The 23,883-nt window shown below is 41.3% G+C and overlaps 1 protein-coding gene across 2 annotated transcripts in view; it reads left to right on the forward strand.

The window, feature by feature from the left end:
* TPP2 (tripeptidyl peptidase 2) overlaps positions 1–23,883 on the forward strand; it is a 2,672,548-nt gene that overhangs the window by 1,426,183 nt on the left and 1,222,482 nt on the right. The window lies entirely within an intron of this gene.

A 23,883-nucleotide genomic window follows, 5' to 3' on the forward strand; every position in this document is an offset into this window, starting at 1 on the left:
CTGTACCGAACAAAAAAAAAAACAGGTGGGAGAGATTCCTGCATAACTCGATGTCCACAGGCCAATTCCAGTACTACTTTAGCAGGACAAAGGACTTTATAGTTTCTGATCTGTTCTTTATTTCATTTGAAAGACTAAACGAAAGACATCTACTGGCAAAATGAGCAAATTCTAAATGGTTATCCCATTCCATCTCCATTTGTTATTCTCAACATGGAAAGGCGCTGACTCTACCACAGCTCTGGATATTTCTAGGGCATTTTGGAAAGGAGTGGACTCTAGAACATATCTAAGGTAGCAACTTGGTCTTCTGTACACACCTTCATTAAGTGTTAAAAAATTTGACTTATTCTTCAGGGCTAGAGTAGGATTTGCTAGGTCTGTTCTCCAGGGGCTCCTGGACTCTGATCCTACTTCCTCCTCCCTAGCTATCGATGCTTTGGCAGTCATCCCACGGAGTTTATGCTGCTGCAACTGTGATATAGTGATGAATGTTGTACAGTTGTGTAAATAAATGTAATAGTAAATATTCAGACAGATCACTGTTGCAGTACTACATTCCTCCCACTACCCCGTTTTTTATTGTGTTCTTTTATTGCATCCTAATGGTCCCTATTCCTTTGCCTGTCTCTTGGCCAGGATTGGGTGACTATCCAGATTTGGGCCTTGGTCCTGTTGGTGATCACATATTACACCCTCCCTTATGGTCAGAGACCAGAAAGCTCTGATGTCTGTGCTAATATGTCTGATTTAATAGCAACACACCCTTGTGCTTCCTCAGACATTCAGTGGGTGTGGAAGGCACCCTAAAGCTTTTATATACTAGCCAGATGTCAGTCTTTGGCAGGATATATACCGTATAGCTTTATGCCAGTACAGTAATGATCTTTTCAAGCATTTGCTGTTGTGATAAATTTACTTACATAGCTATCCTTTCCCTCTGACATTTTCTCAATAGGAAGAGGCCTTTGTTCGGTCTACAATGGCATTTGCAGGGCCATTCAGCATTCTCCCCAAGAAAAGGTGATTATAGGAAAAGACTGAAAGGTATGCATGAGATGTGCTTCAAGCATCTGATGTTCCTGGTTAGTCCAAGGGTGTGGGTCCTACTGGTGTGCTTTTGCATCCCCCAGACCATATGTTTGTTCATATCAAGCCCCTCTGGAGATCATCATGCCTCAGGACCATTGATGTCCTATTAGGCTGATGATAAACTAACATTTTTCATGGATTCCTAACCTTAGGTTCCAGTCCCTGAAGCACATTTTACAGTATCAGAAGGGGAAGGTGGGATTTCCATAATACTGGTGGAGTATGTTGACTCCAAAGTGGAAGAAAATTTACTCATTCAGAATCTAAGTCTTCTGCCATAGATGTAGCACTTAAGGAAACCCAAAGGGTGATATATGTCAGCTATTTAGCATGTTTGTGTGTAAAGTGTTACCTCTAACCATCAGCACTACAGCCTGCACAGTACAGATATGGGTAACAGAAGTAATATACATACAGTGTTGGAGGGAATGAATCTGTACACAAATATTAGAGAGACCAGAGGAACCCATATTGTGTACCAACAGGAGTGCATCTTGTACTTTATCCTCTGCCAATACCTATAGGAAGTATAATATGTAGTCCTTGCTAGAAGCAGTCATGAGGTAGAGTATGGAGCACAGTGCACCCTATACAGTGCAATAGTGTTTTTAGCACTGGAGGACTAGGCTGTGTTTTTAAGATTAGCAGCACTGCTGCTGCATGTCTCCATGGATCCTTTACAAGCAGAACCTGAGTCCGTTTTCAGCATATGTAGTCTGCATCTCCATTATAGCATGTTCATTCATCAGCCTGCATGTCATGCAGCTGGATGCATTTGTTCAGCTGCATTTCAATAATTAGAGACTCTGCCAAATAAGAAGAATCACTGTTGTTGAATTTGTGAGGTGTTGGTGAATAATAAATATTTGAGTTTAGGAAAACATGTACTACAAAGAGTAGGAAGGCATTTTCCCTTGGACATTATGGTTTCAGAAAATTCCATGAGATTGGATTTCATATCATTTGGGAGAAGAAATCTGTAGATTACCACTGGTATGAAAATGCATTGTGCTCACCTTTCTGAAGTTAGATTAAGAAGCCACTTGTGGGCAGGAGTTTGAGTTTTGCTTAGGATAATAGATATCACAGTACTTAACATACTACCACTAAGTATAACCAATTTATCATTTTTTTTTTGTTTTTTTATCTAGTAGGTCAAAACTCAGAGTTGCTAAAAAAAAAAAAAAAAAGAGTAAAAAGTAGTGGTCTAAGAAGGGTGCCTTAAGGAGGACAGACTTTAGCTTTTTCATCTTGTATGATAGTGTCTAATACCTAAACTAAAAACAACCCCACAACCTAACATAACCCTACCACCATACCTATTGCCCACAGAACACAATCAAAAAACTTCCCTTATAAGCAAGCATATACAGAAATTGATAAAACTAATAATCTCATCCATATCCAACCTAGCACTCAGTGGAGACATCCATCCTAATCTTGGTCCCTCTATCTCCACCCCCTCCCCTCATAATCAGACTACAGACCACATCTCCCAAATTGTAGCCAGTAGAAAGCCAACCAACCTCCTTCTGATAAGCCTAAATATTAGAAGTATATGCAACAAGGTGCATGAATTCCATGCCGCCATACACTTCTAGTCCGCTGATGTAGTGATACTTACAGAAACATGGTTAAAACCACACATTACTAATGAGCAAATCCTCCCTACTGGTTCCAATATACTAAGAGTAGACCGACTAAACAAAAAAGGATGTGGTATAGCTATAATATTTAAGCAGCATCTAGACATCCAGATCTTAAAGTTAGCTGCTCCCCAAATAGGTAAGGAAGAAATAATATATACCAACCTTAAAATAAACCAAAATAAAACCCTAAACATAATAGGTTGCTACTTCCCACCTGGCCACAACATCCCTCCACTTGAAAACCTCCTCAGCTGTACTACCCACCACCTACCCCAAGAAACTTTAATTCTAGGAGACTTCAACACTGACTGGCAATCCTGCTCTAGTAACCACCCAACCCATCATGTAAATCTTCATGGCTTCACCCAACTAGTCCAGTCACTTACTAAGATAAATAACTCCAACAAACACACTACCCTTAATTGGATACTAGTCAATAAGAGCCCCCAGTCATATATAGCAGGCTGCTTATCTAACAGCCTCATTGACCACTCCCCAACCTTCTTACTAAGAAAACACCTTTATAAAGCAAAACCCATAATCTACTGTCAAATACACAAAAAAACTAACTTCAACCCTCTCTCATTCAGCTCATCCCTAAAAGACTGTAACTGGCAACCTCTAAAATACCTCAAACTAGATGAAGCAGTTGACTACTTTAATAAAACATTCCTAGGCATCCTTAATTACCACGCCCCCATAAGACATTCCCAAACTAGAGCTCAACAATCCCCATGGCTACAAAAAAACACGAAGTCTGAAATGAAACAGGGATAAAACGGGGGACAACTGGCGTAAAACCAAAACCCTCACTACTAGGCAAAAATTCCTAGAACTACACAATAGAACCAAAAATCTTATAAAACAGGACAAAATCCAATATTACCAGTCTGCCCTTACCTCCTCCCAACATAACCCCAAACAATTCTTGTCCTCAATAAACTCCATCCTCCACCCAGGTAAAGTAAGTACACCCACTCCTAACTTAACTCACTCCTCCGAAAATATTGCTACCTCTTTCAACAATCACTTCACACAAACCATACTGTCACTAGCTAGACAACACAACCCCCCCCCCATAAACCCACACCATCAACTAGAACTAACAATCTACCAACTAGCTTCACTTTCTCTCCTGTTCCTACCTCCAAAATAAAACGACTACTAACTAAACTTAAAACCACCAGATTAGCAGCAGACAACCTCCCACATGAATACATTCAACTTGCAGCTGATGCTCTAGTCTACCCCGTATCACTCTTGATTAACATATCTCTGTCAGAAAGTTATGTTCCTACACTATGGAAAGTCTCGCACATAATTCCCCTCCACAGATCTAACCAATTACCACCCCATAGCTATTCTGTCTCCACTCTCCAAAATACTAGAGAGATGCATTCATTCTCAAGTCTCAGATCACCTCCTTGCTAACAACCTCCTCTCCAACACACAACATGGTTTCCGACCTAACCATAGCACCACCATCGCCTTACTCTCTTTCTCTAACACTATCTTACAAAATAAAAATGCAGGTTATCTCTCCTCAGATACCTTCCTAGACCTCTCTAAAGCTTTCGACATGGTCCCACACAAACAACTCATCTCTCTTCTCAATAACCTGTCCTTCTCTCAACCAGTCATCAGCTGGTTTCAGAGTTACCTATCTGACCGCCAACAAGCAGTTGTTTGGCAGGACAACCTACCCCCCCCCCCCCAACTACCAGTGTCCATAGGAGTTCACCAAGGGTCCATCCTGGGACCCCTACTCTTCTCTATTTTCACCAATAATCTAGCCTTAGCCACAACACATGGCACACTCATACAATACGCAGATGACTCAACCATAATCTGCACAGCCCACTCCCTACCAGAACTGCAAAAAGTCACACAGGAAGCATTTTCTTCTATTGAAACTGTTATCCAATGCCCAACTAATAGTCAACCCAAACAAAACAAAATTACTAATCTTCTAACCCACCAAACGTACCGTAGACAGCTCTCACTTTAACATCACAGCAAAAGACAACACCACCATCCATCCTACAGAACACACCAAATTACTAGGAGTAGAAATAGACAATAAACTGAACTCTGACATTCACATTTCCATGACCATTAAAAAAGTCCACAAAAAACTAGGAGCATTATATAGAAATCAGCAACTACTTACCAAAGCAGCTAAAATTTCAGTAGCAAATTCTCATCTTATCTCTACCCCTCTCCAGTATTACTAACCGTAGACAATGTGATCTAAATAAGCTCGAAACCTGCTACAACAAAGTCACCGAATTCGCCACAGGGGCTTCCTACCGTACTCACCACTCTCTCTCACTAGCAGATCTGGGCTGGCTAGAGCTCCCCCACCTCCTTCAATGGTACCAACTCACACTCGCCCACAAACTAATAAACCAACCACTAAAAGTCCAGATCCCTTCAGAATCTACTCCAACCCTACATAACCACGAAACCACTAAGATCCAGCCACAAAAACCTCCTACAGGTCACAAGAGACATTAACTCTGCTGGAGAAGCATTATTCTCCTGCACTATAGCCAAACTCTGGAACTCCCTCCCATCCTCAATTACCTCTGTAACTTCTTGCACCCACTTTAAATCCTTACTAAAATCACACTTCAAAACTTGCCAGATATGCCCTTGCAACCCCCCCTCTAATACCATCCACTGTCCCACCCCACTATCTCTCTCAGCCCCCTATCAACAACCTACTCTTAGCAAGCTTGGCTACTCATGTTCCCAGCTACCTACCACATAATATTAACTTTTTGTAGCAACAACTGCTAATGGCTGTTATGTACCTCAAAAACAGATTGTATCAATTTTTCACTGATGAATCTCAACTACATTTGTAACCGTGTTTAGTATATGTCACCATATTTTAAAATTGTAATATGTTCTACAGCTGTTTTACATCTGATTTCTTCTTGCCTTACGTCCTTAACTGGACTAATGTATATATTTAAATGCTATGTTTTTTTAACTGTATAATGCAAATAATACTTAATGTGGAGATTTTCTCCTCGGGACACAGCTGAAAACGGACCTGTGTCCAGTCGGACTCTCCCGGTCAACAAATGTAAAAAAATAAATAAATAATTAGTCTGAAAAGTTTGCACAACCAGTATTTTTAAAGGCTAGTGCAAGCATTCATTATGCCAGTGTTTTACTTGCCTAACATGGTAGGCTTTCCTTGGTGCCTCCGTGATTGGGTTCATTATGTGTTCCGTTCCAGTTCTGTATTGTTTTCTCTGATACTGCCATGTTCAGGAGCACATTCGCTGTATGCTGATCCACACTGAGATTGAGTTCTTTTCTGAAGCTCATACAGTTCGGATATTGATTTGGGTTTACTTTGTAAAACAATTCCTGTGTTTGTGTTTGAATCCTAATGCAGCCAACATTTAGGTGTATGCATGTTGTTATCGGACAAAAATCCAAGCCCAGGACCAGCATCCTTTGTACTCCTTGAGTAAGTAGCATGATATGAAGTACTGTAGTAAGTGCTATAGAGCCAAGTTTGTCACCTGAAAATGTAGGCTGGACGAAGTCCTGGCTTTAACTTTTCACGGGATTAGTAGCAATTGAAAGTTCCCATTATGAGATTGGTAAGGAGGGTTCTATTTCCTACTCCAGTTGTTTGATGGAGCAGTATCAGTAGATCAAAAAAATGATTAGCAGAACTTGGACGATCTGTGCTGAAAGTTAATCCATTTCTGAAAGACTCCTTTGGCCCTCACTTGCCCCAAGTTCATACATAACTAGCATGAGCTCAAGTGTGCAGTTGTCATCCTCTTTGGTGAATGACTAGAGGTCCAGAGACGTGGAATCCCTATCTCCCACCTTGACGGGGAGATGCTACCCAAGATGTGAGCATTTCTGGTATGCCCTCCAACATTTAATTAACTAGAACGTATCTGTTTGGTCACTAGAGTTAAGCAGTTAGTCACTTGGGGGTAGTTTAGTGGTTACACTTGGGACTGATGATTCTCTTTCTAAAGTCTCTCCAAGGATCTTCAGGAATTTGTAGTCCAGGATAAAGAGGCTGCATTGGTTTTTTCTCATATCATATTTTAGGGTCTGGGTCATAGACTTTGGGTAGCTTGGAATCTGATGAGAACTCTCCATGCATTATAAAAGTACACCTTTTGGTATCATTCCATAATGATAGCAATGGGACAGTTGCAGGCCTCAAGTCTTTAATTTGCCTTTGATAGCCATGTCCCAAACAACAGTTCCCTGTGTTATGATAACTTTCACTTTCATCCATTGCCTTTTCTGCCCTACAGAAGTTCCTTGCAAGAGTGTATCCCTTTTGGAAATGATGGATTTGGGATACTTATCAGAAATGTACCCTTCCACCTTGATTCTTGCCTCTGCCCTTCATATATCTTCCTAATTAAACCCATTGTTTTATCAGAAATGCAAATGCTGTTATTCCCCCATTCATAAAATCCCAGCTGTCAAATGTTTTCTCTGCATCAAGCCCCACCAACAATAATGGGGTCTTCTTGCAGTCTGCTTCCCTTTGAATCATCATTGTTCTGTTAATGTTGTAAAATGTTTACATCCTCTCCGCAAACCACGTTGATACTTGTGCCTCAGTTTTGTCAACACCTTAACCATTCTCTTAGCTAGTGCATACATACATGTTTTATAATCCTGGTTCAAAATTGAAACTACTTTATATGAAATTAGATTTAGTCTTTGCCCTCTTTGAGTAGCACAGGTACCACAACTTTCTTCCAAGATACTGGTACAGTTCCTCCTTTAAGCAGAACCCTCCAGATCTTTATCATTTCTTTCTCTTCCTAACTTCCAAACCTCTATAGGAATACCATCTATTTTCCTTCTTAACTGATTAAACATCACCATTTTATCTTATCCCCTCCCATCTTGGCCATTAATTTTTAAGCCTCATATTTCTCTAATTTTGTCATACTTAAGTCTTCCATAAATATTTTCATTTGTATCTTTCCCCAGTTTTCTCTGCTGTATACAGATTTTCTTAGAATTTCCATAATATCTCTGACACTTCTTTCTCTAGTCATAGGATCCCTCAGGTTGTCAACACCCCTAAATCATTGAACTGATAGTTTTTTGTTCTGGGGTTGTTGTCAAAATACTTGCTTAACAATCACCTTTCCAAACTCATGCACATTATCTAAACACACACTTATTTTCCCTGTAGAACTCAACAATTGATGTCCTGCCTGATTCACTGTTGCAGTATTCTTAACAGATGGATCTGATGTTGACAATTTTTCATCTTATCCTCACATATGGGTATGGATCCGATCCAACAGATTCAACTCTGCCATTACTAAACTTGGAGCAACCAAAAAACTCTTGGATACCTCCCCTTACCCACAACGCATCTCTCCCTGTAGATCTCGTTTGCCGCTTTATGAAGACATGGTCCGATCAGCTAGCTCTTGAGTTAACAGGTCATATTATTACATTTTTTTTCATCTATAGTCTATTTAATATAGGCTGCGGTGGTGCAGCGGTTAGCGTTGTCGCCTCACAGCAAGAGTTTCTCCCGCTCGATTCTCAGCTGGAGCGCCTTCTGTGTGGAGTCTGCATGTCCTCCCCACGGTCAAGTGACATTTAAAGACATGCAGGTAGGTGCGTGAGTGAATGGGTCTGCCTTCCTTGAAGGTTGGTCGTTGGGCTGGCAACTTGGCACCGTAAAAATTCACTGCCAATCATTAGCAGACCGGAGTTCCGCTGTGGCGACCCCTAACCGGGAAAAGCCAAAAGACATTACTAGTCTATTTTCTATATTCTATTAGTGTATTTAGTCTCTTTCCATCTCTCTCTTGTTTTTAAGAGCCCTTGTTTTACAGTAACCTGTTTTTATTAAGTTGCATTCATTTTTCTCTCACTCTTTTTCACTTTCCTGCCAGTAACCATCGTTTTGTAGGTTATGTCCCTCCCCTTGCACCTTTTAAAGCATTTTCTTAACTATTATAATTAGTAGTTCTCTCTTTCTTTTTATTTCCATCTGTTCCTGTTATTAAAAAAAAAAATACTTTCCTTTTCTCTGTTTTACCCCTAAGTGTGTGTGTGCCTGTGAGAGTGGTTTCTTGGTCTGTATTCCTTGCTTTATGGTGGAGAAAGAAGAAAAACCTGCTGGATTTAAAAAATGCACAGAGTGTAGGCACAAGATTTCATTTAGTGACTCGCACTCACTGTGCCTTTATTGTTTTGGGCCCCTTCACTTGCAGGAGGATTTTGCGATCTGCCATTCTTTCAACCACTGAGCTTTGGCTGAAAGAAAAAATAAGCTCATCTTAATAGAGATGTTACCTTGTGCTTTTGAGGAGGCTATTTCTGGCAGTCATGTAAAATCTGGCTTTTCCACAAAAACTAAGTCAGCTCATTCAAGCACTGCTTCATCACTTTCCTTAAAATCCACTGACAGAGGAAAGAGGAGGCCTTCTTTGGCTCCAATGAAACCTTTGGAGCCACAAGTAAAAACATAAAAATCTCCCAAGTCTGTGGAGTCTGTGACTTGGTTGGAGCCATCGGAGCCGATCTCTGCTGGGTTGGATCTGGCTTCTTCTGTTCTGATTCTGTCTTGTAAGGCTAGATCAGATCCTTTGATGTCATATCCAACAACAAGTCCCTTCAAGTCTATTTTGACAGTACCCAAGGATTCAATACTCCCAGATGTTTGATCCGGTTCCACCAAGAGTACCGTCCCCCTTCTTATCTAGATCAAGGTCCCTATCTGTGTCCTCTTCCCATTTAACAAGGAGACTTAGTGAAGAAGATGTGGAACAAATGGTGTAGAAGATTTTGTGGGCTCAGGGCATCATTGTCCCCCTCGGCCTTGACCCTTACAGTGCCAGGTTTTTCTAATCCGGCTATTCCCCCTCTTCCTCCAACTTCAGGGCAGGCTTTGGAGTCATCATATCTGATATGTCTGGTGCCTTTCAGCTGTGATCTGAAGATGTCCTCTTCTTTGGATCACACCTTTGCTCAGAGCTCTTCGGCCTTTTCGAAGCCTGTGAGTTCCTGGATCTTTAGTGAGCCTTGTGAACCTCGAGTGCGCTCGGCTCCCAGGTCTTTGGAGTACTCAATGCACCTTGGGGCTTTGGAAAATGTGAGCTTGGCTCCGGCTTCAACCCCTGGTGAACTGTCTTCTAAACTGGATGGGATCCCGTCCCAAAACCATGGCTTGTTGGAGCCAGAGTCATCATCCATTCAGCAGTCAGCCTTTGAGGCTATGGAGAGGGCTATAGCTGCCACTGCATCTAGAAAGTCACCTGCACTCTTGGATCCGCAATCCCATCATGATACCCTGTGTTCTTCTTCTGACCCGGATGTTCCACAGGGACAGTGTGACCTCAGGTGCCAGGATACCCATTTGGTTACCCCTTTCTCTTCCAATACCTCCCCAGACTACCCCACTGAGGAGGTCCCTAGGAAGAGATGTTGCAAGAAGAAGCATTTGGACTCCATGGAGGAGTCAGACACTGACCTCGATGAGGGAGAAGGATCCCCACGATCAACTCTTGAGGTTGTTTCCTCTGAAGGCAATTCTGAAACAGGGGTGGCTGGCAGTCCAATAATCTTTCACCTGAGGAGTCGGTGTACCTGGTGGTGATTCCCACCCATCTACCTCCTGGGTGACTCTGCCCACTGATGAGCTCATAGGTTTGATCTCCCAGCAGGCATGGAAGACCCCGGATTCCATCAAACCTGTTCCCCAGCGACCAAATAAAATAATCACTATTCCATCTAACAAGGGCGTCTGGAAGAAAGGGGTTGCAGTAGATGCCATGGTTGTGTGGCGGCAGCGGTCAAGAAGGAACTTTCTGAGGATAGTTCAGTTATCCATCCTCCTAATAAGGATTCTAGGACAATGGATAGATGTGGGGCGTGAGTGTTCTCTTCAGCGACCTTTGCATTGTGGTCACTGAATTATCTTTCTCATTTTACCAGGTTACAAAGGGATCTGATCAAGGGGCTCTCAGATGCACTTGAAGAAGAAGTAGCTGAGGGAGCAAAACAGAAGGTAGCTTCCCAGTTAGCCACCCTATGTTCTGTAGCTAACTCTTCATGAGGCTCATTGCCCATGCAGCTGAAGGAACAAGTAGAGCAGTGGGCTACAGCATTTCTGTGAGGAGGCATGCCTGGATGCACCTTTGTGATTTGGCAGAGCCTTTTAAGTCTTCATTTTTCAATGCACCATTTGGTGGTACTTCTCTTTTTGGTCCCAAAGTCAAAGATACTCAGCCCCTCAGAGACCTTATCCTAAGGGTCAGAGAGGCAGGGGAAAAATGTGGTTCAAGAAGTCTAAAGGGTTTGATTTCTCTCAAGGGATTTTTAAGGATATCTTGTCCCTGAAGTGCTCTTCCTTTGTGACCTCTCAAACCATACCTCATAAGCAGCCATTGGATTTCTCTTTCTGAGATGAGGAACCAGATATGGATTCGAACCACTCCCAAGGCTACTCCTCCCAATTGCATCTTCCTGAACAGATTTCTTCAGATGCAGGAGACTCCCTTTCTCCAGACCGCCCAACGATGAAACATTTCAAATGGCAGTCTAGACGAGTGCCTAAGATGCAGAAATAGATATTATAATCTAGTAGAGATGGGCACTCATGGTCCCCTTCCAGTCCCACCAGTCCCACCTGTGTTAGAGGCTTAACTGGATGCTTTTCATGCTACTTCCTCAGCTCTTGACTGTCAGCCATTTGTGCCAAAAAAAACTAGATAGGTTCTACAAAGTCCCTGATCAACTTAAGTACCTATACAAAAATCCTGTGGCAGATCCAGTTGCAGTCTCTCTAGTTTTGTACAAACCTTCCAAGTCCGTCCATGGCAGTAATGCTCTTCCTAATCTTCCTGGGCATCTTGGGACAATGTTGCAGTTGCCTCATGTACACTGACAACCCTCTCCTCCTACCACCCAACACTGCAACCTGTGAGAGATGCACTTATATAGCCAAACTGGAAGCCAAGCTCTCTCCAGCCAAAACTGTACTAGAGAGGCAAGAGGAGAAGGTAAACACCTGCACCACACCACACTCAACACATAGTCCATCAAAACCTACACCACCTAAACCCACACATAGCAACACAAAACACACATTCGCAGAGACTCTCAATAAAAATCTGCCCAAACAACAGAGACCTCCAAAGCTGAAACGCAAGCAACCATCAACCCCCAACACTACCCAACTGACGCATAGCCCACAAAACCAGTGTGCCACTCAACCTCAGCCCATAAGGCAAAACAACGTACTCAACGCACTAGTCAGAGGCAACTCTATAGTCAGGTACACTGATGTTCCACTCACCAGGCTAAACAAGGAGAACGTTACTGTCAGTTACCTGTCGGGTGCCAGGATCTGCCACATAATGCAAACACTCAGATCACTCCACAACAAGTACAAATATGACTCCGTCATTGTCCATGTTGGTGTGAATGACCCGAGACGTACCTCCCTCGACTACATGAAAAGAGACATGGAGGAGCTCTCAGATCATGTAGCCCAGGCAGGTATGACCCTAGCCCTGAGTAGCATCCTGCCATTACTCAGAATGATACCACAATACAAGGACAAAATGATTGAGTTCAACAATTGGCTAAGCTTCTGGTGTCATTCTAAGGGGATCCAGTGTCTCTCTGCCTGGGACGACATGCTCGACAGACCACGATACTTTGCTAGAGATGGCCTGCACCTATCGCCCCTTGGATTCTGGATGCTGGCTAAGGCTCTTGCCAGCCCTATAGTGCCTTTTTTAGGCAAGGTTCAAACAAACTCACCACTGTCACAGGTATATGCAAGAAAAAGCTGAGGGTAATGCTACTCAGTGCTAGAAGTTTATACCTCAAAATGCACTCACTCGAGGCACTCCTTAAAATGGAGAACATCGACATCTGTGCAGTGACTGAGACCTGGTTCAAGGCTCCAGAGAGCACCCCTGCATTACCAGGCTATAACTCCTACCACACCTTTTGGCCACCTAACCTGGACCAAAACACTAAAGGAGAAGGTGTGTCTATATTCATTAAGGATATCCACACCTCCAGGCTAGTTGCTCAATATAATGCATTCGAAATTCTTCAAGTGCAACTAACACTGGGCAAGAATGCAGTCCAGGTTGTAGCTTATTACAGATCCCCCGCCATGCCCCAGGATGCCCACTCCACGTTTCTTGATATACTGAGTAATATTAAGGTACAGCCCAGTACCCTAATAATGGGCGATTTCAGCTACCCCACCATCAACTGGGAAAGTTATTTGTGTACTATCTCATTTGCTCAATGCTTTCTGGAATTCATAAATTCCAACGCCCTGAATCAGCATGTCCATACCCCCACCAGGTGCAGCAGTATCCCGGTCCTGGTCATTACGCAGTAAGAAGCCGAGATCCCTCATAAAGTCCTCCAAAACTAGTTACGAAAATAAAATCACCACTGATTCTAAAGACAACCACAAAGCATTCTACAGCTATGTCAAGAATCTCAATGGTGACACTCAGATCTGCTCTGAGCTACAGCACAATGGCACTAGATATACAGAACCAACTGATATTGCCAACATCCTGGCAGGTTCAGTGCAAACTTCACCCCCCTCACCCCGCAAAGAGCCCATCACTGTACCAGACAAATGCAAAGCCCCTGTAATCACGGTTGCACAAGTAAAGACTGCAATCTCCAAAGCCAAGAACACAGCATCCATGGGACCTGACAACATCCCAGGCTGCATTCTGCATGAACTACAGAACAAACTGGCACCCCACCTAAGTACCATGTTCAATCGTATCCTCACTTCAGGCTTTGTGCCTACTGAATGGCGCACAGCGATGGTTATCCCACTCCACAAAGGGGGCACCATCATGAACCCCAGGAACTACCGCCCTATTTGCCTGACGAGCCTGGTCTGCAAGACCATGGAACATATCATCTTGGAGCTTAGAAACAAGGAAATAGGTAACCTCCAAACTCTGGACCCCACTCAGTTTGGGTTTGTAAAAGGTAGGTCATGTCTCCTAAACCTGATTGACTTCTTTGAAGCAGTCACCAGAGCCGTGGACGAGGGTAAGGTGGTGCACGCAACCTATCTTGACCGCGCCAAGAATTTCGACACCATCCCCCACTCTGGAATTATAGAAAAACTGACTAGACTGGGCATAAATCCGTGTCACAAGATGGGTGGTCAACTGGCTCACTGACAGAACCCACACAGTGAAAGTAGCCAACACCAAATCCAACTTCAGACCAGTGACAAGTGGAGTACCACAGGGCTCAGTCCTGGGTCATCTCCTGTTTGGCATTTACTTCTCAGAAGTCCAGGCTAATACAGCAGGTCTTTGGCCAACAAAGTTCACAGATGGCTGCAAACTAGGTGCCATAATAAAATCTCTTAATGATGTGGACATTCTACAAAGGGGCCTCAATGAGACTGATGCTTGGTGTCAGAGTCATGACCTCAAGCTCAATACCAAGAAGTGCATTGTCATCCCCTTTGGGAAAAAGACTGTACCCATGAACTACCACATAGGCAGTAGCCTACTAAACACCGAAAGTTTGATGAGAGACCTTGGGACACAGGTGGACAGTAGTCTCTCCTTTGATAATCACATCGCCACAGTAGTCAAGAAATCCTTATATGTGGCACATCTCATCACAAAGGGGTTCACCTCCAGAAAAAGAGGTCATTGTTCCTCTCTACTCATACCTCATCAGACTCATTATAGAGTACAGCGCCCCATTTGGCATGTACCTCGCAAGACATCTACAACAACTAGAAAGGCCACAGAAATACCTCACTAAGAGAATTACCCACCTCAAACAGATGCCATATGCAGACAGTCTCAAAAAACTCCAGCTTTGTTCCATCGCTTATCGCCTACTCGGGCGACCTCTGCCTAACGTACAAAGCCATGTAAAACCCAGGTCTGCTGGACATGCTACACTTAAAGAAACTCCAATCCCTCCAAGCCACATGCTCCAGGGACCTAAACCTTGCCACCACAATAAACAGACCATGCTGGTGGGATAGATTCATGTCCCAGAGACTTCCCATGCTCTGGAACAGACTAACCCATTCATGTCAAGCAAAGTTCCTCATTAGCCCTTTTTAAGAAAAATCTCGACAGTTGGATGGGAAATAGGAAATTCACCCCAGTGATCACTTCTGTGGCTCTGCTAGACAGGGGCACAGGAAAGTAACTTTCTTGTGTGGCGAAAGCCAGTGAACATTTTTGGCTAGGCTTATATAGGCCCCAGGGCTGATAGCCTAGTACCTACCTATGAACCTGATGACAAAGATAGTCAAGCAATGGTCCGGTGGGGCAAGAAAGTTTACACTTCCTCCACACTAGCTTTTAGGGCCATTAATTATGAAACTCAAATGGCTGTATTCTTACTTTCAGTCTTATGATGCTTGAGCAAGACTGTCACATAGCACAGACTCTAAACAGTTCATGGTATTTAGTGGCACAGGTTTCTTAAGTGGCTAAGCACAGTATTAAATGTAGCTATGATGCTGTGGATGCTTCTTCCATGGCGGCTGCCAGTGGACCAGTGATTAGAAGGTATGCCTGGTTAAGAAGCCAACCTATCCCTGAAGATTTAAAATCTAAGGTGTTGGACTCTTCCTTGGTTAACAGTCTCCTTTTTGGTCCCCAAGCTGCTAGTCTGCTCAAAGCTTTGCAGGAGCAGTAGAAAACTATGAAAGATTGCCACCCACTTCTGATGTCCACTGTTCCTAGGTACCATAGAAAGTATCCATCTAAATCCACCTCTTTCATTAAGAGAGAAACTAGAACTCCTCATGGACAAAATAAAGCTCTCAAGAGAAGACTCAGAAGGATACTCCTCTTGGGAGCCTCAATTCAGTAACAGGCCACTGTGAGTACTTTCCCCTCCTTCCCTCAAATCCCAACCCTGCTACTCCATTCTCAAAAGACTTTCTCTCTCTTTTTCTGTCTGGGAAACAATAATCTCAGACAAGTGGGTACTAACCATTATCAAAGAAGGTTGCACTATGTTCTGGGAGAACAGTCCAACTCCAGAGGATGTCTCTTCACCTCCTCCTGACCTTGTACATATCATACAACCCATATTTCAAGACCTACCATCTCAGAGAACCCTAAAAGCAATTCCCATATCCTGTATAGGAAAGAGATTTAATTCCAGGCTCTTCATGTTTCCCAGAAAGGAGGGTCATTGGAGGCCCATCTTAAATTTCTCCAGGTTAAACATTTTCCTGAAGGGTACCTTTCTTCAAAATGCTGTCCCTACAAACCCATCTAGTCTTTCTACTCCTGAAGCTTTCATGGTATCCTTAGATATAAAAGATGATTACCTTCATATTCCTATCCACCCTGTGTCAGTTTTTTTTTTTACTGGGTCATCCTTTTTCAGTTTACTGCTTTGTCCTTTGTCTGTCTACAGCTCCAAGGGTGTTCACAGTGTCTGGCCCCAGTAGTGGCTTTCTGTATCACTCTGCATTCAAATTTTCCGATACCTGGACAGCATTCTACTGCAGGCTGTAGCCATGGACATTCTTCTAAAACACAATACAACTGTTGACTCTGCTGGGGTTCACTGTCAACTACAGAAAACTCCAGTTCATCCCTTCCCAACAACTGACATTCCTGGGATGCCATCTAGACATGTCTTCCATACATGCCTCCATTCCTCAAGAACACTTCTCCTTTCTAGCCAACAAGTTTCTTCTCCTTTCCACACAGGTTCACAGCTCAGCCAGACAAGCTGTCAAGACCATGAGGCATATGGCTGTCACTATCCCTGTGTTACCCTTTGCCCGATTACATACGAAGAAAATGTAGTGGTACTTGAAATCTCTGGTCGCAGCTCCATCACCCTCTCGATGCCAACATTCCCGTTCTTCTGTTTCAAGAAGAAATTTCTTTGGTGGAGCAACATGGTAACACTCGACCCAGGTCTCCCATTCATCTGAGCCCCACCCAACTAAGTCCTGTTTACAGATGCCTTGGATAGGGTGCTGCAGTGTTCAGGGGGAGTGGCCAGCCCGTGTACTTTTAGAACACATCAACTTAAAAGAAATGAGAGCACTTCTTCAAGCCCTGCAGACCTTTTCATATATTTGGAAACCAGCCACTCTTCTGTTACACACAGACAACACCACAGTGACATGGTACATAAACAGGGAGGCAGAAGATCCTACCCTGTGTGCAGACTTGGACAGGATGCGTGGCATCTAGCTTCCCAAATGAATCTGGTTGCCTCAGCTACATACATTCCCTCCAAACGGAATGTGTTGGCAGATTCTTTAAGCAGGGACTTTGAGGATCTCCATGAATGGACATTTAACATAGAGATATTCAAGACCATCACTTTCAGATGGGAGACCTCTCAGGTGGACCTCTTTGCCACCAACTTCCTGTGTTCTGCACAAGGACCCAGTCCGCTCCAGCTTGGAAGGACAGATGCCTTTTCTTTCATATGGATGGAGAAGTTCCTTTACACATATCCACGTCTACCTCTGCTATCGGGGCATCTTCTCAAGCCCAGAAGGAGTATCCAGAACTGCTACTTCTGGTACCATTGTGGCCAAGACAACACTGGTTTCCTGTCTTGCTTCATGTATCAAAAGGAAAGCTCTGGAGAATTCCTAGAAAGCCAGACTTAATCACAGGGCTACTCCTTCACCTCAGTCTTGGTTCTCTCAGCCTGACCCTTTGGAGAATAGAATTTTAATCCCTTCCAGACACATTTTTTTTCTGGAGAGGTGATTCAGATGCTACAAGAAACCAGGAAACCTAATTTCAGAAAGTTTTACACAGCCAAGTGGAAACGATTTTCCATCTGTGTTTTAAAGTCAAACTCCAGCCCTTTTAATGGACACCCTTACAGTCTTAAAATGTTTGTTTGATCTTTTACATTCAGGGTTGTCCTAGTCTTCCATTAAAACTCACTTGTCAGTCATTAACACTTGTCTATCTTGAGAACCCTTCTTATGTCCAGGACAGAGGTTAAACATTTTATTAAGAGAAATTTTACACATTAACCCCCCCACAGAAACCTGTAGCTCCTCACTGGGACCTTAACTTTGTTTTTGAAGACCACTGTGTAACAAGAAAGGCACAAACACGGTTGGAACTGTGATCATTTACTAAGAATAAGTGCTTTCATGTCCAAATGATGCTTCTTCAGACTTCATAAACATTCCTTCCCAACTTCCATTTAAAAGCAATACCTTGTATTCACAATATCTAATCAGGATCAATCAGTTAACTAAAACAGACTCTTAAAGGAGACAAATTCTTATATAACTTAAAAACATATATAAAAAACATGTAACATAAAAAATGTTAGAAAATTCAATTCTCATAAACAAAAGGTATACATAAGTCACTAAAAACTTAAGTCATTTATTTAATGGTCAGATCGTAATGTTTATCAGCCTGAAGCCTAATAATCCACTTGATCTCTAGCGTTTCTATAATATTTTTGCTATTACCTAGATGTAGGCTTCAGAACGCTAATTCTAAAGCCTTGAACTTGGAAGTATGTACTGTCCCCTTCTGACATATATGCCTGGCTAGGGCATTAGTTTCATCCTCCCTATTGATGGCATAAATATGTTCCCTGATGCATTCTCTTAATGTCCTGTTGGTCTTTCCTATATAGAACACGTGACATCTAGTACAATATGCCAGATAAACTAAACCCCTTGTTTTGCACTCTGCAAATTTATGAAATTCATATATCTTGCCCGTAGTTGGGTGAATAAACCTGTTGGTGTTTCCTACATAAGATCAAAAATTACATCTCCAGCAACCATAGGTGCCTGTCCTTAGGGACTTAAGATTGCTTGCATTAAGTGTTTTCATAACGTAATAAACATTTCAAGGACTTATTGCTTTTATAAGTAAGGCTAGGTCTTTCTCCAACTAATTTTTTAAGCGGTCATTCGCCATCAAAATCTTCCAATTCCTGTTAATAACATTGTATATATCTCTGTTGTTTCTAGTGAATGGAATAACCATTCTACATCTATCTAAAGCATTATTGTTGGTCTTTCCAGCATTCAAAATGTCTTTACTGTAATTCCTAAAAAATGGTTTGCCATTCCCTATTTGGTCTTCTCTGTCATCATCTATCAACAGGCAGCACTCAGTAGACTTGTAGCCTCTCCATAAAAAATCTTTCTGCTTCAGTGCAGTTTAACACTTGTTAGAACTTGTTAACCTGAACGCTCTAAGACTCTGTCCTTTGACGATGTTTCTGCATATGTGAGGGGATGCATACTTTCTCCATGCAGGAGATTTCTCTTGTACTCCTTCTTATACACTTTGCTGGAAATATCATCTCCTTCCTTCATTAAACTAACATCCAAAGAAATCTGTGTTTTCTTTGGACCATATACCTGTAAAATGTAAAACGTCAGTAGTTGTATTAATAAAATTAATAAAATTTACCAATTCACATTCAGTGTGTCCCCATATAAAAAACATGTTATCCACAAATATTTTATCATACAGTGCAAGCTTAGAGTATTCATCATTCTTTATGATGTGGGTGGTCTCCCAAAACACTATAAATTGGCATAGGAGTTAGTGCAGGGTGTACCCATTGCTACTCCAATTTCAACATGACATTTCTAACAAATAACTTAGTGTCAGTCGTAATGTCTAAAATGTCTGTATTTAATGAAGGGATAAGCGACAGACCTTTCTGAAGCAACATTTCTTCTGTTGTACTTAAGTTGTAACTGGAAATATTAACCATGAGCAATCGCTGATTCACATCCATTTCTTCTGTTTCGATTGTTCCACTTGTCCTTCCATCAATGAAGTTCACCTCTTTTTCCCCTTGAAAAAGAACACCCCCATAATAGTTTACAAAAATGGCAGGAGTATAAAAAAGTTATTGGAATACAACAAATTAGATAACAGTAACAAAGTTACAAATAAAGTATGTGTATCAAATGAAAGGAAGGGAACATTCCAGTGTGGTCATTGTAATCAGTGCCAATATGTTAGTAACAATAGTGAGATGTTCTTGACAGCTAGAGGCATTAATATTAATAGCACTGGATATCACAACTGTGAGTCCCAGGGAGTGGTATACCTGGCTAAGTGTTCCCAATGTAATTCATACTACATAGGTAAGACAGAAAGAGCGTTGAAAAAAAGAATTTATGAACACACTTATGAGATATCCAGAAAAAAAGAAACAAATGCTCTTTATAAACACACACAAACATGTGAGGGTTCAAAATTTGCTTTCTTTGTGCTTGAGCAAGTTAAGAAGGAAACAAGAGGAGGCCCCTGGGAGGAATGGTTGGAATTTAAAGAACTTTGGTGGCAAATACTATTAGAGGCGACAAGTTTCCCTGGTCTAAATGAGCACATCTCACTAATACCTGTGTTAAAATTGAGAGCAGCTAGAATATAAATGTTACCAGCAATGGCTCCCTAAGAACAGTAGATGGTGCTATTTATCTTAATATGAGTTTTTAACAACTGAATGGATTTTTTAACTAATGATTGAGATGATTATTTATTTATTTATTTATTCACTGGAAAGTTTTAAATGTTTATATTGAAATGAACACAAGATATATAGGTAGTTTTTTAAAAGGTTTTACTAAGAATAACAAATGTTGAAGCTTCTTTTATCCTAATTCTGTAATATAATGAGTCTTTTTTCTGATTGTTTTTTGATGAGAAAATGACGTTATGAATTTTCATTGGTGTTTTTAAATTTTAGGGAAGTATTTAATGAGCAAGTTGTGATGAATTATTTGTCTGATGAAGTCTCATGTGCTTATGTGGACGAAAACGCATAGAGTTGTATTTAAAAGCGTTTACGTTGTTTTGGAGTTCTTGCAATAAAGTGTTTTTTCGGCAGTTGGTGAACTTTATCCGTGTTGTTGGACTTACTGGTTATTTCTAACAAATAACTTAGTGTCAGTCGTAATGTCTAAAATGTCCGTATTTAATGAAGGGATAAGCGACGGACCTTTCTGAAGCAACATTTCTTCTGTTGTACTTAAGTTGTAACTGGAAATATTAACCATGAGCAATCGCTGATTCACATCCATTTCTTCTGTTTCGATAGTTCTACTTGTCCTTCCATCAATGAAGTTCACCTCTTTTTCCCCTTGCTGGCAACTCTTTGCCTCAGTTGATACTCCCTTATTGGGAGCAGAAGCACCAGTAAGCCCTCGATGTTATTACAATTGTCATTATGCTGGTTCAGTGGCATCTTTCTCCCTACATCAGTCGATGCACAAACTAAGTTAACATTAAGAGATGTTTGGCAAGAGCCAGTAGCCAGGGAAGGAGTATTGGAAAAGTTTTCAGCCATTCTGTTGGCTTCTACTGGTCGTTCTATGTCCTCATTGTTTATGGATGTCAATTGGCCAGAAGATGAGGCTCTAAGCTCTGATTGCGTTGATGGAGCACAGAGGTCATTTGTAGTTACTAGGTCTCTTATTGTTCTAATTGGTTCTTTTGGCCAGGAAAAAACCTGTCCCTGTGCATAATCACCTAGATCTCTTTCGAGTTTTGTTTTCTTCTCTAGATGAAGTCTATGTTCATTAATCGTAATATAATTGCTTAAATCATCAAAAAATATTTCATGTCTATCAGGCAACAACAACGAGGAAACTTCTAGTTGTAAATGCAAATTTTCTGTTGTCAGCCTAGTCTTCCATGACATATGGTGCTCAATCAGCAATTTCATGTTATTATAGCTGCTTTTAATATTTATCTGTTGCCATTTAACAAGCAAATCTTGATATAATGTCCCATATGTTGGCATTTTAAGGAATCTTAGTCTTGGGATAATTTTGAAACACAGGCAGGCTTTTAAATATTTACGTTGCCATTGAGCCTGTTTCAGTTTCATTAATTTAGCATGCATCTCTCTAGTAATTTTTGGTACATTCACATTGTCCATGCTCTTAGTATTTTCGTTAGAAGCAGTAGCAGTGTCAAACATTAATATCTTCACCAGTAACATTGTTTTGAAAGAATCCATTTTATTTTTAAGTCCAGTGAGAGTAGGATTAAAATCCAACTCGACCTCCACTGTATCTGCCGTGCTCCTCAGGAACCAATCCACAAGAATATGAAAAGACAAAAACATCCCCGAGAATTAAGTGCCTTGCAAGAAAACAATAAATAAGTCTAAAGTGTAACAAGAAAGGCACAAATATGGCTGGAGCTGTGATAACTTATTAAGAATAAATACTTTCACTTCCAAATGGCACTTCCTCAGACTTCATAAACATTCCTTCCCAACTTCCATTTAAAAGCAATACCTTGTATTCACGATATCCAAGATCAATCAATTAACTAAAACAGACTCCTAAAGGAGACAAATTTTTATATAACTTAAAAACATGTGTATATATGTATATATATATATATATATATATATATATATATATATACACACACACACACACACATATATATATATATATATATATATATATATATATATATACACACACACACACACACACACACACACACACACACACACACATATATATATATATATATATATATATATATATATATATATATGGATCTAGGTCTGTTGAACGAAAGTTCAATAGTCCGAATCCACAATCACCGAACACACTTTAATGAAAGCGCTTTCACTGAAAAGCGCTTTCGTTAGTGTGTTAAAAAAAAAAAAACGATAAATCTACTTTTATGCAGGGGGGCAAGCCCCCCTGCACCCCCCATTCCCCACACCCCCCTACTTTATTCTCACTCCGAGATCGAACTGCAGTGAAGAAAAGGGAGTATTCCTTTATCCGCACCGTAGTACGATCTCTGCAACAAGCATACTTGTGCGAAACTGCTTTCGGTGAAAAGCACTTTCGTGTAAGTATGCCTGGCTGATAGTGATTCGGTGACGTCCGGGGATCAGTACGAATCCCATATATATATATATATATATATATATATATAAAATACATACATACATACACACACACATATATGTACACACATATACATATTTTTATATAAATGTATATATACACACACATATACATATATAAAAACATGTAACATATAAAAAATGTTAGAAAATTCAATTCTCATAAACAAAAGGCTCCTATACATATTTTTCGAAGTGCCAACTTTACCTCCTTTTGAGCTACCTTAAATTTCTGCACTTGGAAAACAGTGCTTCTCTTGGCATTGACTTCATTCTGCAAGGTCTAATAACTACAGGCTCTCATGGCCATTCCTCCCTTCCTTATGTTCCACAAAGATAGGGTAAGTCTCAGAGCCAATCCATCCTTCAAGCCAAAAGTGGTCAGTGAACTTACTCTCAACCAGGCAATCAGCCTGCCTGCTTTCTTCCCTGATCCCCATAATAGGGGAAAAAATTACTACACTCTTTAGACATTCACAGACAGCTAAGTTTTTACCGATAAAACTAAGGATATGAGAAAAAAACAAATCAACTGTTTGTTTCCTTCTTGGAATCCAAATGAGGCCAACCTGTTTCCAAACAATTTATTTCCTCCTGGATATCAAAGGGTATTTCCTTCTGCTATTCTCACCATGGAAAGACTCTACCTTACTGCCCAAAAGCCCACCACTCGAGCAGTGGATTCTTTAGGTGCTTTCCACGAAGGTGTTGGCACCCATTTTAGAAGAAGCCACCTGCTCTTCTATTTACACCTTTACTAAACACTACAAGTTGGATGTTTTCTCAAGGCCCAGGACAGAATTTGCCAGAACCATTATGTCTGGTTTCCTGGACTCTTCCCCCTTCTGTTTCCTTTTAACTTACTCCCCTTTTTCTGTATATCTCTGCAAATCACCATCTGTTAAGAATACTGCAACAGTGAGTTAGTTCGGACATAGTACAGTTGTGTAAGAACTTACCATAAAAGTAGGTGTCCTACTGATCACTGTTGCAGTATTCCTTCCCTCCTGCCAACCCCATTTCTTTACCCCTTCACCTCTCATTAGTAGTAACACTTCACCTTTCCTACATAAAGAAGCACATTGTACTCCACAGGATCTTATTTTCAGAGGGAAACTTGCTTACTCTGTTCAACCTAAGCCCTTCCTAGCTGACCTTTCCCTTCCTTAGTCATCTACAGGTTAATGCTGGCTTGTAGATA

Source organism: Protopterus annectens, chromosome 5.part0 (genome assembly GCF_019279795.1).
Source record: "Protopterus annectens isolate FY-2018-M chromosome 5.part0, PAN1.0, whole genome shotgun sequence".
Classification (NCBI taxonomy): Eukaryota; Metazoa; Chordata; order Ceratodontiformes; family Protopteridae; genus Protopterus; species Protopterus annectens.